This window comes from Mastomys coucha, unplaced genomic scaffold, assembly GCF_008632895.1.
Source record: "Mastomys coucha isolate ucsf_1 unplaced genomic scaffold, UCSF_Mcou_1 pScaffold13, whole genome shotgun sequence".
NCBI classification, from domain to species: Eukaryota; Metazoa; Chordata; class Mammalia; order Rodentia; family Muridae; genus Mastomys; species Mastomys coucha.
Window position 1 is genome coordinate 80,668,286 of NW_022196895.1, and position 13,915 is coordinate 80,682,200.

Here is a 13,915-nt window from a genome sequence, read left to right on the forward strand (position 1 = left end):
CATTTCTCACCCATGCTTCTAGAGTCTGTAGATGAGTTTTAAAGTACAGTGTTAAGCTTTGCATCCACTACTCTGCCACTTGGGCTACATAAACATAAAAATCCATAGTAATAATAATAATGATAGCAATAATAACAATAGTAATACTAAAAGCAGTAACAGTAAACAGTAATAAAAACAGTAATAGTAAAAACAGTGTAATGATAATGGTGATATTAACAACAGCAGTTAGAGTAACATCCTTGTTGATTTTTTTTTTTTTAAATTGAGGAATTGCCTCTGTCAGATTGGCCTGTAGGCATGTCTGTGAAGACTTCTCTTGATTAAGGATTGATGTGGGAAGGCCCATCCCACTGTGGGTGATGCCACCCCTCTGCCGGTTGTCCTAGGTGCTACAAGAAAGCAGGCTGGGCAAGCTATGGGGGCAAGCAGTGTTCTTCCATGGCCTCTGCTTCAGTTCCTGCTCTGACTTCTCTTCATGATGGACTACAAATGGTGGTAAGTTGAAATAAACCCTTCCTCTTCAGGTTGCTTTAGGTCACGGTGTTCATCACAGCAGGGGTAGTGATAGTGACAGTGATGTCGGTGGTAGCGACAGTGACCATTATTGTAATAGTAAGAATAACAGTTTTCTTCGGGTGGTAGTGACAGTGATATTAATAGTGATTGTAACAGTAACATGGTGACACTGGACATTATTATAATAGTGAGAATAACAGTATTCTTCAGGTGGAAGCAATGGTGATACTAATAGTGATCGTAACAGTAACATTAGCAATAAGGAGGATGGTGCAGTAGCAACATGAACAGAGATGGTAACAATAGTATCATGGTTGTAGTAACAGCACTTGTGGGACAGCCTTCACTGAAACATGTGTGCCCCTTTGTCCAGTGAAGGATGTCCACAGGCAGCGCAAGGCAGGTCTTTGGCGAGAAGACTTACCTCTCTTCTAAGTGACAGGAGGTTCTGGCAGCTGGCTTACTAATTAGCTGTTTTTATTGCAGTAAAATATACACAGCATAAAATCTACCCATCAGACTATTTTATGGTATAAAATTCAGTGCACCGACAGTGCTGTTGGAACCATCACCACTGCTTGAATTTTCCCTTCATCCCCAAAGAAAACTGCGTGCCCACAACACAGCGTCTCTGTCCGCCTTCTCTCTTCCCACTCACTGGAGGATGCTGGCCACTTTATACTTCCTTTTCATATTCTTTGATAATAATAATAAACCTTCTAGAACCCTCTGGAGTAAAGGGATGAGGAGAACCATAGTTGATGGGACAGTCTTTCTTAATTCATTCCCAAGTGCTGTTGTGGGGCAGAGAGAGGCAGAGCAGGTTCTGAGGCCTACAGGGGAGTGCAGAACAGGTGGATTTGAAGGACACCAATATGTCACCACACATTCAGATCATTTCTGAATCTGGTTGACACTGTCTTCTCTCAGGTTGCCTGGCATGGCATAAAATTGTTATGCAGTTGAATACGCCTTGGCCCTTCCATCTCTCTCTCAAGTGCTAGGATTATAGACTCTGCCACTACGACCAGCTTATGTGTCATTTGAGGTGGAAGCCAGGGATTTTGTATGCAAAGCAAGCTCTCCACCAATAGAAATGTGTCCTCAACTCTAAACTGAGTTCTTTTTCTTTTTAAGATTTTATTTTTGGTGTATGCATGAGCATGCGCTAGTGAGTGACTGTGTGTGTGTGTGTGTGTGTGTGTGTGTGTGTGTGTGTGCACCTGAGAAGGCCAATAGAGGGTGTTTGAGCCTCTGAAGCTGTAGTTACAGGCAGTCATGAGCTATCTGACAGGGTGCTGGAAACTGAACACAAGTTCTTTGCTAAAGCAGCAAGCACTCTTAGCCACTGAGCCATCTCTCCAGCCCAGTAACCGGATTGTTGCTATCCCTTCCTTGACTAGCAGCAATGCTCACCCATGATCTGTGTCTTGAAAGACACACAGGTTATTTAGGGACTATGTATTAGACTGGAGGCAGGAAAAGAGCAGTGTGCTGGGTGCTTATAGCAGGAGCTTTGGGTACCACTCTGTTTTAAAGGTGATGGCTTCAAAGCCTAGACAACTCTAAGTTAATACTATTCTTGCCAAACTTACAAGTTTCCCTCTTTCCTTATGTGATTTTGTTCAGTCACTTTGTTGTTACAAACTGAGTGCTTGTGCCCTCACAAACTCATAGACTGAAATTATTTCCCCAAATGGTGTCATTCAAAGCTTTGAGGGTGATTGGATCACAAAGATGGAGTCTCCCTGGATGGGATTAGTGTCCTCATAAGAAAGGCCTCGAATGTTCTCTAATGTTCTCTTTACCATGTGCAGATACAGCAAGGAGTAGGCAGGCTTCTAGGGTCCCTGCTGGGAGCCACCCCATTTTGAGCATGTAAAACTGTGACGTAGAAGAGGTTACTCTATGAGCCCCAGCCTGGGATCTTCTGTTATGACACTAAAGATGACTGAACTATCAGTAACAAAGGAGGTGGATGGAGGGGCACACACAGCCCACCATTCCCAGCCAGTATCTGACTATGGTCCTCTTCCTGATGGTCAGCTACCCAGGAAAGGCTCCAACCCAGTAGTACTGCCTGGAGCAGCAGTCTACCAGTGATGCCTGCTGAGTCAGGACTGGGATGCCAGGGTCAGAAACATCCCTGAAGCAACACAGACTGAGAACCATGTCCCCGTGCTGTGAGAAACAATGGCTGCTCCACAATAGAAGCACGATCATTTCATAATAAGAACACTGGAGACTTAGAGTCAGGAACTCAGGGCTGGAGAGATGGCTCAGTGGTTAAGAGCATTGGCTGCTCTTTCAAAGGTCCTGAGTTCAAATCCCAGCAACCACATGGTGGCTCATAACCATCCACAACGAGATCTGATGCCCTCTTCTGGAGTGTCTGAAGACAGCTACAGTGTACTTACATGTAATAGAGTCAGGAGCTCAAGACAGTTGACTTTGAGACCTTGTGAAGTTGGATATCAGCCTAAGAGTGGCAGAAACGCTGACTAAACAAGGGGAGCAGTTCATGAGCCCTAACGCATGGCCTTTCTTTCCTTTTTAATAATCAGGAGGGGACAATCTCACAGGCCATGTAAGGCTTCTCTTTCCCCGTTGTGTCTGACTTTTTCTTAGCAAAAGACTTGCAATGTATAGGTTCCTCTCTGCAGTTTACATCTTGTTTATTTTAAAATATACCAGATCCTTGACCTTGCAGGCAAGCTTGGCTGCTAGTAATTTTCTGCTTAAAACTCTCCCTCTCTCTCCCTCCCTTCCTCTGTCTCCCTCTGTGTGTAGTGTGTGTGTGTGTGTGTTGCACATGCAGTGTACCTTAGCAGTTGGCATGGGTGTGGATGGGTAATTTGGAGCTTGGATAGCTGGCTCTAGACTGTGTGTGTGTGTGTTTGTGTGTTTGTGTGTGTGTGTGTGTGTGTGTGTTGCACATACAGTGTACCTTAGCAGTTGGCATGGGTGTGGATGGGTAGTTTGGAGCTTGGATGGCTGCTCTAGACTGTTGTGTGTGTGTGTGTGTGTGTGTGTGTGTGTGTGTGTGTGTGTGTGTGTGTGTGTATGTGTGTGTGTGGTGCACATGCAGTGTACCTTAGCAGTTGGCATGGGTGTGGATGGGTAGTTTGGAGCTTGGATGGCTGCTCTAGACTAACAGCCATTAAGAAATGAGATGTCTGGTACTTTATGTTCATTTGTAGCTGGATTTACACTGCCTCAAGTCACCTTTGAAAATGAACCATTAGATTGTATTTCTAATGAGTCAGTTGTGGTGTGTATGGTTCCCCTTGGATCTCCTTTCCCACCCTACCTTAACTCCTGTGCGTCCATCCGTGAACTTTGTCAACCTGCACGGTCAGGAACACAGGTCCCATGAGGCTCACGGCCATCAGGGGAACTGAGAAGTGTCTTGACTCTTCCTTCTCTTTCTGGGCTCCTCCAGCAGTGCTCATACCATCAGCTACTTGACTGCATGGCCAAAGACTCACGGTCCCTGCACTTGGCTCATTGCCTTCCTTAAAACTATGGGCCTTCTAACACGTACCACTGTTGCATTATGAGTTGAGATGCAGAGGTGAGAGTGAGAGAGCACAGGGTTTCCCTGGTCAGTGTAAACTATTGAGGGCAATAGGGCCACTCTAGGAGTCAAGTTCCAGGGGGAAGCGGGTCCTTTCTTGGCTGTCTGTGGGGCAACCGGCTGCAGCAGGTACTGCTTGCCACCTGTATACACAGAATGACCCCGTGACCTTGAACAGTTATGAACTTTGCTATGACACAAGTTTTCCATGCCTTCTCACGGGTGAGATGCTGAGTAACAATGACCCCCTTAAAGAGCATTTCTAAGGCTGTTACAGGCTGCTTAAGGCACGGACACTTGCTAAGCATCTTTTCCTCCTGGCTCCTAATTCTTGCAGGTGCCAGGGAGCTAACAGATTAAATCTGACATTGTCAGAATAGCAAGGGCTGCCCTGTGGTGCTGATATGATTGCTGCGGCATTTCAAATTGAGAAACATGAGAACATAATATAGGAAGTAGAATCCTAAGTACTGGCCACGTTCCCCAGGGAACTTTTAATAGATGAGAGTAGCATTTTTTTTTTTTTTTCATGAGAACGTGCCCAGAGAGTTGGCTCTGGGCATAGCTTTTTGAATTTGAGAAGTAGGAACTAAGGAGCTGGCTGTAGTCTAGAAGTGCATGTCTTTGTTCTCTCTTGGGTTCGGGGTGGGGTTTTGCCTTAGCTCTTAAGCTGTCGAGTCTACCTTTGGGCCCTGGAAGAGTAATCTTTCCCTTCTTGACTCTCCATTCTCACTGTGCATTACCAGTTTGATTCACCACTGGTAGACCAGGTGCTACCCAGGGAGTGGACACACAGTATGGTGGAGGACTGGATGAACCTGGGTGCTCAAGGTTGCTTGTCTTATGCGAAGGCTCAGGAAGTATATCCTGAATGAGGAGATCCAGCCTCCAGGGACTGTCTAATGTGGGGAGGTGAATCTACTTCCAGCTAAGGGAGGCTTCATAGCCCCAAGTGCAGGGACACAGATCTGCTTCAGCTGAGGGAAGCTCAGCGGCTGTAGCTCTGGGTTTAAAAGGTTGAAGGTCAGTATCTGTACCAACAGCTGCTCTGAAGTCAGTGGGAAATTTGGGACCCCAAGGGGTTAGCAGGAACTTCACCACCCGCCCTGGCCAAAAGGGATGGATGTTGGCCCCAAGGGAAGAGCCAGATGGAAGAAGAGGAGGCTGTGAACTGTAGTTCCCTTTTAAGAGCCTGACTTGTGTTGAAATCCTAGAGACCGAGCAGTGATCAGAGCTTCCATATTGTGGAGGGTTGTGATGTTGCAGATAGAAAGTCAAGATGATGTTGTCAATAGTCAACCATCACCAACCTCTATACCTGACTTAACATCCCTTTAACTATCAGGTTAGGTCTTTTGAATATAGTAAGTATGAACAGCACTCTAGCTTCTGCCAACCCAAAGCTACTTTCAAAAAGCACCTGAGATTCATAGCAGGGATAACCTTGCCAGAGGCTCACCCTGGCCTTTTGGGGTTTGGAGCTGAGGTGGAACACAGAGTTGGATGAAAGCCAAGACTGATGATCTCCAGCCTTGTAACTCTAACTATTCTAGGGGCTGGAAACCGATGGCTTCTGGAAACTTAACACTCTCGCTTATTCTGTGGCTGAAAATCACTGGTCTCTTTTATTTTTAACTCTCTGTGTTTAACTAAGTGCTGGGGAAACAGAGCTCTGTTACTGTTCTGTGCTTCAATAAGTGCTGGGGAATTATGAAGAGGATTGATTGACTGCTAGCGCTCCTTTTTCTGGCAAGCCAGCTGGCCAGGTCAGAGACTTGGAGCTCATTAACTCTTTTTGAATGAGAGAGAAAAGAAAGGAAAGGAACGAAGTCGAAGTCTCACATAGACAACACACACACACCAGGTGAAGTGAAAATGGCCACATCACTTTTTTTTTTATTGCTATCAGACTTTTATAGCTTTTTCTATGTAAGAATTACCTCATAGATAAACTGCTACATAAAAGGGGAGTTAGAGAAATATATTATTAACAAGTTCAAAGCCGTGTTTCATTCTGTAAGCTCATTATAAGTTCAAAGCAACAGTTTTTACATGGCCTTATTGTAGTACACACCTTTGGCTTCATCCTTGGACCTGAATGTTTCTCCTTGAACACAAAATTTTCCCAAGCCTATATCTCTTTTTAGTGCAATCATGAAAGCTCCTTGTACTTTTTGCTATGCAGCCTTTACTTTATTATGAGGAGTGGGGCACACTCTATTCTTGACTCTAACTTTACATCTTTCTAGCAGACAAAAACAAAAAACAAAAACAAACCCTAAAACCATCTTAAAACTTTCTTCTTAAAATTATGTGAATCTAGTCAGGAATATTTTTAAATTATTAACTAAGTCATCTAAACAGCATTAATTCACGAAAGTTCATCTTCATATTTATCTGCAGCAAATCTGCCCAACAGGGTGGGCAAATGCCCAGGAATCCTTAGGCTATGTAATAATGACAGGGAAGGCATAGCTAAAGCAAGAAGCAATCCTGAGATGAAGTCTATTGCAGCCTTGCCTCTCAGAACTCGCCATCATAAGCCATGCAAAGACTGTAGACTGCCTTCAGGAAGGCCACCTGCTATTCTTAGCCTTTCCTCGATGGCTCATTTTTCTTTTTTATTGATTTAAGTTTTATTGTATTATGATGAGAAAAGATACATGGTTTCAATATAACTGAATTTGTTAACATTTAAAAACATATTTTAAGTAAATAGAATTAAATCACACTCTTGTTTCCCTTTCATACCCCAGTTCCTCCCAGAGACCCCCTTCAATATCTACAATACCCTTTTTTGTCATATTCTTTAAAATTTATAAAATATTATAACAATGAGTATTATAAAAGTTGTTTGATATAAAACAACAATCAATTTAACAGTCTTATATAATGCTTGTCTACAGCAATACTGAAAATATTTTCAATATTTTCCTCAATATAAATTTTAAATAACTCCAAACATATTAATTGTATATTTTAAAGTAATACATAATTACTAGTATTTTTTTAAATAAACATAAATATATAAAGTCATTTTGTTTGTTTCTTTTGTATTTAATAGAACTTAAAATCTTGGCTCTTAATAAGAACAATTTTTAGACATTGAATTTCATTGTAATAAGGCTGTACTTCAATGTCCTTCACATCACCAAAGGATTTTACCTCCATCATAGCTAAGCTGAGAGTTGACAGTTCTGCTGCACCAAGGAATGAATTGTAGGCATGATTTTTGGATACAGACTTCCTGCTATGGTCAAAGCTAATTGACTTAAGTGAGTGACTTTATTCTCAGCCCACAGAGAACAGGTTACATTCATTTATGAAATGGTATGTGTATTAAGATGGTCTATCCATAAAGTCATTCACCAGCTGTTTCAATGAACAATGGTTCTGCTTGGAGGGTGGCACAGACATTAGGTGAGGGTAAGAATCTGGTTCATTGGCTGTGATAATTTGGAAAAGCATTCATCTCAGATAAAGAATAACTTATAAAGTCCTCTTCTTCAAACTTGATACAAGAATTACAAACGTCAAGCAAAGCATTCAGTCTCACTCTTTGTTGTTCTCTTACAAGTCACCTCCCAAGTTAATTGTCTATGTTTCTTTTGGCTGTATAAATACTTTTGAAATATGTAAGCCATTCTGAAAACCAGAGTATAGTGTAAAAACACGAAATAAACAATACTACTAATAGAGAGGCTGAGACAGGAGAAGCCTGATTTCAAGACCATTATATGGTACACAGCAAGACACTGTCACATACAAACAAGAAAGTGTATATGGATTGTATAATATTGGACCTATTTCTCCAATTACCAAATTAGAGAGACCATTGGATGACAGTCAACAAATTTCTAATTCCTCATATTTTTGGATTTCAATTGATTAGGATATGTTGGTAATATTAATTTTCATATTAAGATATTAAGAAAAAATATTAGTCTGGTACTGTCAGAGTTTCTTAGAAGACAACTATATTAGGCTGCCGTCCAGAGGAGGTGGTGGTTCAGGCATATAGAAGGGAATGGTTTCAGTCACCAGCATTTTCAACAGCCAAAACAAAATGTAAACTGGTAGAGTCCCAAACTCAGAATCTAAATAAAGATTGAATCAATGAATGAAAAAAAAAAAGAAAAAAGGAAAAGTAATTGTTACTTTCTGTTGTTTTTGTTGTAAGAGGTGGAATTAAGTTTGTATGGGTTTGTTGAAAGATTACTTTCTTGCTTCTAGGGTGTAGTTTTGCTCTTTATGTTGGTGTTTTCCATCTATTATCCTTTGTAGGGCTGGATTTGTGGAAAGATATTGTGTAAATTTTGTTTTGTTATGGAATATCTTGTTTTCTTCACCTGTGGTAATTGAGAGTTTTGCTGGGTACAATAGCTTGGGCTGGCATTTGTGTTCTCTTAGGATCTGATTGGCATCTGCCCAGGATCTTCTAGCTTTCATAGTCTCTGGTGAGAAGTTTGGTGTAATTCTGACAGTGTATTTGATGTTTTTATTATTATGTGACAGGAGGAATTTCTTTTCTGGTCCAGTCTATTTGGAGTTCTGTAGGCTTCTTGTATGTTCATGGGCATCTCTTTCTTTAGGTTAGGGAAGTTTTCTTCTATAATTTTGTTGAAGATATTTACTGGCCCATTACATTGGGAGTCTTCACTCTCTTCTATACCTATTATCCTTAGGTTTGGCCTTCTCATTGCATACTGGATTTCCTGGATGTTTTGGGTTAGGAGCTTTTTGCTTTTTGCATTTTCTTTGACTGTTGTGTCAATGTTTTCTATGGTGTCTTTTGCCCCTCAGATTCGCTCTTCTATGTCGTACCTTTGCCATTGCCTTGTGATGGGCTCAGCTTCCTGCTTGGTTGTTGCTGCTTAGTTTTTCTTTCTGGAAATCTGTACGTTAGCATTCTGTCTAAATTCCACGCCACAGGCCTGGCCTATTATACAAGGGGCTGCTTGCCCCCTCCTCTCTCTCTTGCCTCTTTCCTGACTCTTGCTCTCAGGTTCTCTCCTGCTTCCCCTCCCTCCCCATTCCACCCCACCATCCACGTGGTCATGGCTGGCCTCTACTTCTCTACTCTCTCCCTCTCTCTGCCGTTCTCTGACTCTACTAACCTCTTAACTCCTCTCCCATCCCCTGAATAAACTCTATTCTATACTATACCAGTGTGTGTCTGGTCCCTCATGGGGAAGGGATGCCTTGGCATGGGCCCACTGAGTCACCCTGTCCCCCTACCTCACCACACCCTCATAGAACATATCTCCTGATACCTGTTTGTCTTTTTATAAACACATCACTGTAGGATTAAAAAACAAAGCTCTCCACTGTTCTGAACCTTCACATGCTAAAAATGTCACCTACAGTGTTAGATTCTTAGTTCAAAAAACCCAGGTCCCTATTTCCCCAAAATATTCCTTACCACTCCTTTCAATAATTCTGTCTTAAAAATAATTTTCACTTCTCTTTTAGATTTTAGGCTCCCCAACATTCTTCTTCTCTTCCTCACCTATCTTTCTGGTCTAGCTTCTGGACTCTTCCTCCTCTACATCTTCTTTTCTGCCTATGCCACATTTGGTGGTTTTCTCAGTCATTTTTACTTTCTCAGTATTAGACGGCTGTGGTGAACAGCATACCAACATGTAGTTTTATGTGCTGATGTCTTCCATTATTAAAAATGTATTTCTCCTTTGAGGAGAAATTACATTTAAAATAATTTATATAGCAGGTAACCTGGCAGATATGTGAAGCAGCATATTTCTTTTTTCTTTCTTTCTTTTTTTTTCTTTTTGGTTTTTTGAGACAGGGTTTCTCTGTGTAGCTCTGGCTGTCCTGGAACTCACTCTGTAGACCAGGCTGGCCTCGAACTCAGAGATCCACCTGCCTCTGTCTCCTAAGTGCTGGGATTAAAGTCATGCGCCACCACTGCCTGGCTAGGAAGCAGCATATTTCTGAGAGTAAGTTTGGCCCAACACTATATAATAGTGTTGAACAAGTGAAAAAAAGGCTCAGCACAGGAGCTCGACCCCCCCGTACAGAAGACTCACACATGATGGCCTCAGCTTGGCCCCAACATAGAAAAGGAGGAATAAAGACAACAGGGTAGACAACATGATTCAAGTAGTCATCAGTCGAGTGCTGGCCAATCTATCATACATCTACAGAGGGAATCCTAGATGATGTTCAGTTACAATGCAGATCTCCGAATACTGACTACCCATACAGGAGGATCAGAACGATACTGAAAGGTGCAGCCAAGAAGAGTGGGGTGAGGGGGAGCAGGGATATTCTTGTATACATGTAAAGTGTACAACAAAGATGCTGATAAGGCATAACATTGGGGAATAAACTGCATATGAGAGATGACAGTTGGGAAGAAATCTGATTGTCCTCTTTTATAACCTATGAATTGTGATATTTAAAATGTTATATAAACAAATCATGTAGGAAAGTAAGATGCAGTTGGGAGGCCTTTAATCCCAGCGCTCGAGAGGCAGAGGCAGGATCTCTGAGTTTGAGGCCAGCCTGGTCTACAAAGTGAGTTCCAGGACAGCCAGAGCTACACAGAGAAACTCTGTGTCAAAAAAAAAAAAAAAAAAAAAAAAAAAAAAAAAAAAAAAAAAAAGAGGAGGAGGAGAAAAAGAAATGATAGATAGGTAGAAAGATAGATAGATAGATAGATAGATAGATAGATGGATGGATGGATGGATGGATGGATAGATAGATAGATAGATAGATAGATAGATAGATAGATAGATAAATTAAGATGCATGGGCCTGAGATGTAAAAACATAAAATTCTGTGAAGCACCTGAATGTTTAAGGAAATATAGGGAAATGGGACACAAGGCCCAGACTCACCATGAACTATGGAACTATTCCATCTCTGTAATCTGTGCCTGACCTACCCAATATATTCTGTCTATACAGAAAGTCATAGATACTATGCAGCAAGATACTAAGATGCTGGGCTTGCTTTTCTTTTAGGTCTCAGGAATGGAAATTACTAACATTTTTGGGAAAGAAGGAAGGACTGTTGTTTAATTTGAACCACTTCTAAGGAACTGAACAGTCCCCTTAACTACCAGATTTCTGAAGAGGATACACCGTGCAGCTGGGCAGGGAAAATCCTACATCTTTCCCTGATGGTCGTTGGCTATTCACTCCATGATCACAAGTTGCTCTGCCCTCATTTCTAATTTTCCTACATATTTTAAATTTTGGTTTATCCACCAAGAGTTCTTTTATTCCTAGTTTGTTTGTTTGTTTTAGAAATATTTCCCTCTTCTGTGAGAAAGTTAACAACAGTGTTTTGGAAGTTGTCCTCAATCCACATCCTTGCTTCGCTACGTGGCTGTCTTCTGTCAAGTCTGCTCTCCATCCTGAAAGTCAGGGCCCCTTTGAAAATCAGGTCTTCAGGGTTGGATCTGAGGTTTGAGTTCTGAGCAGTTGGATGTTTTTGAGCATCACACAGCTCATGTGCTCTGCTGAGCTTTGTAAATGGGCGACCCGGATACTGGTCGTGCCTTTAAGTCCCCCCCCCCCCCAGCTCTTTGGATTTCTGAGTAAAGCTTTTCATCACTTGCTGGAGGCCTTGAGTTCTGAGAATAAGTTGGAGACAGTTGAGGTTCTTGATATTAGGACAGCTCTGCAGGGAATAGAACTGATAGTTCTCCTCACCCAGGAATTAATTTATACTTCTCAAGGGATAGCCGATGGACCATTTCCTGGCAAGAGTTCTGAGGTGGGTTAAGGACCTGTTTTGGTGAGCTTAATCAGGTTTCCTTACCTCGGAGAGGAGAAGTTCGAGTAAGAGGCCACGCAGAGAAACTGGCGAGGGTGCAGAGTCCCCTGGGAGACGACCTCAGTTCCAGAGAGGACAGATGTAACTGTGGTTTGCCTTACTCTGTCCACTGAATGGAGGCCAGCGCCCACCCCCAGTTAGATTTTTCTGTTCCTGTTGGTAGTCTTTGAGGTTAGAAACTTTGGTGACTCTTTGGGATCTCCCGTGAGTTTTCAAGGCAACATGGAGGACTGAATCTACCCTGGTAGGTGGAAGGAAGTAGATGGGCTGAGATCCCAATGTGAGAGTTGCCCTTATCAATGCAACTGGATGAGTCTTACTATTACCAGAGATGACTGAGGGGCAACTGGGTCATACTCCTTGTTTCCTATTGGTGAGGAAGAATCTGCTGCTTCCCTGAAGACCAATGGGTCCCCTAGAGATTCCCCAGTATCTGTAAGAACAGAAGACACTGTCCTTCCTCACTGGACATCTGTTAACACATTGTTCATGCCTTCTGTCCTGAGGCAGAGCAGTGAGCAAAGAGGGTGGGTACACAAGAAAGGACTACCAGGATGGGCTGAGTAATATGGTCGTAATGTTCTAGTCCTGAAGGGCGGCCCTTGTAGAGCCAGCAAGAATGCCAGGCCTCCATGAAACCAGGGTGCAAAGCCCCACTGGACTGTGAGTAAAAAAAAAAAAAAATGGCTGCTTGGTCACCTGTTTGTCAAGGCCCCAGATCAGGATCTTAGCCAGGCTTAGTCAGGGAGGGAAGCAACTTTGCCAGGTAGCAAAGTCTCTGACTCCCTATCCAGAATGTTCCGGGGGGCGGGGGACAGCAATGGGAGAAGGGGACATAACCTGCCCCTGACTTTCCCCCAATACATTCAATTCAAAAATCTCCCCAATTCCCCAGGTACAAATGGCAATGGGAGAAAAGATGGAAGCTCAAACTGGAGATTTGCATCTTATCATAACAAATGTCAGGAGTCTCAAAGAACCCAGATGAAGCTCTCTATAAACTTAGTGACTTATAGTCTGCCAATCAGTGGAAAAGGGGACCAAACTGGACAGAATGGTGTGTGTGTGTGTGTGTGTGTGTCTATATAACAACAAGTTAAGAATCTGCCGATCTGCCACCTGACTGGGTTTCTGAAAAGAAGGGCATACTACCATTTCTACTTTTTCTCTTCCCAAGTAAATGAAAGTCCTGAGTGCGGACACCATGACAGACAGACTTGGGGTTGTTTTCCTGTTACCTGACTCCCAGGTTCCCAAACCTTGTCTTGAACACATCTGAAAGCAGGGTCTCTTTGGATTTGGTCTAGGTCCTAGGTATAAACTGAGAGCTCCACTCTGTTTCCATTATACCTCACCAGGAAGCTGCTCTCACATGGCTTTTGTCACATGTGCAGATTGCTAATCCTCTGTCTAAATAGCTCTGAAGGCAAAAGTCTCACATTTATATCTTTGGTCAAGTGAAACTGGGCTTCAATCAGAGGTGATATATGACCCATTCTGATGCTCCACAGTCAAGAAGTCATCAGGGGTGAAGGGGACAGATGAAGGGGATTATAGGGGTCCTCGGTGGAGGCTTTGGTAGTGAACAAAATTACCTACATCTTCCTGAACCACACCAACAGTGCTACTGTTTCTAGGGTTGGAAGTGTGTCAGTACACACCTGGACACACCTGGACACACCTGAAAAAGGTTTCAACCTGCCTCGGGATTTAGGCAACTAATAGTGAGTGCTCCAGCCACAGGAGGGAAACATCAGATTTGTAGCTCATTCCATCTCAAGGTCCTGAGCCCCACCCTCTAGGTTTCAGGAAGGTCTCTGTTTAGAGCTCTCTGGATTACATATACCTTGGGTCATTCTTACCTGAAATTCATGATTTGATAATAAGCCAACATTCAAAGCACTCTGGTACTTGAGAGATCCTTGTTGAACGAATCAGTAGGGATAGTGGAGGTATCTGGGGACGTGCTGTTGGATCCCATTGCTGGAAAACATCTGCCTTTGTTTTCTTTCCCTT

The 13,915-nt window shown here is 42.7% G+C and overlaps 1 long non-coding RNA gene across 1 annotated transcript in view; it reads left to right on the forward strand.

The window, feature by feature from the left end:
* Positions 1–416: 416 nt before the first annotated feature.
* Positions 417–13,915, forward strand: part of LOC116087437 — a 37,523-nt gene continuing 24,024 nt past the window's right edge. Inside the window, exon 1 of the long non-coding RNA XR_004117438.1 lies at positions 417–498. This is a non-coding gene — a long non-coding RNA (uncharacterized LOC116087437). The remainder of the gene's footprint in view (positions 499–13,915) is intronic.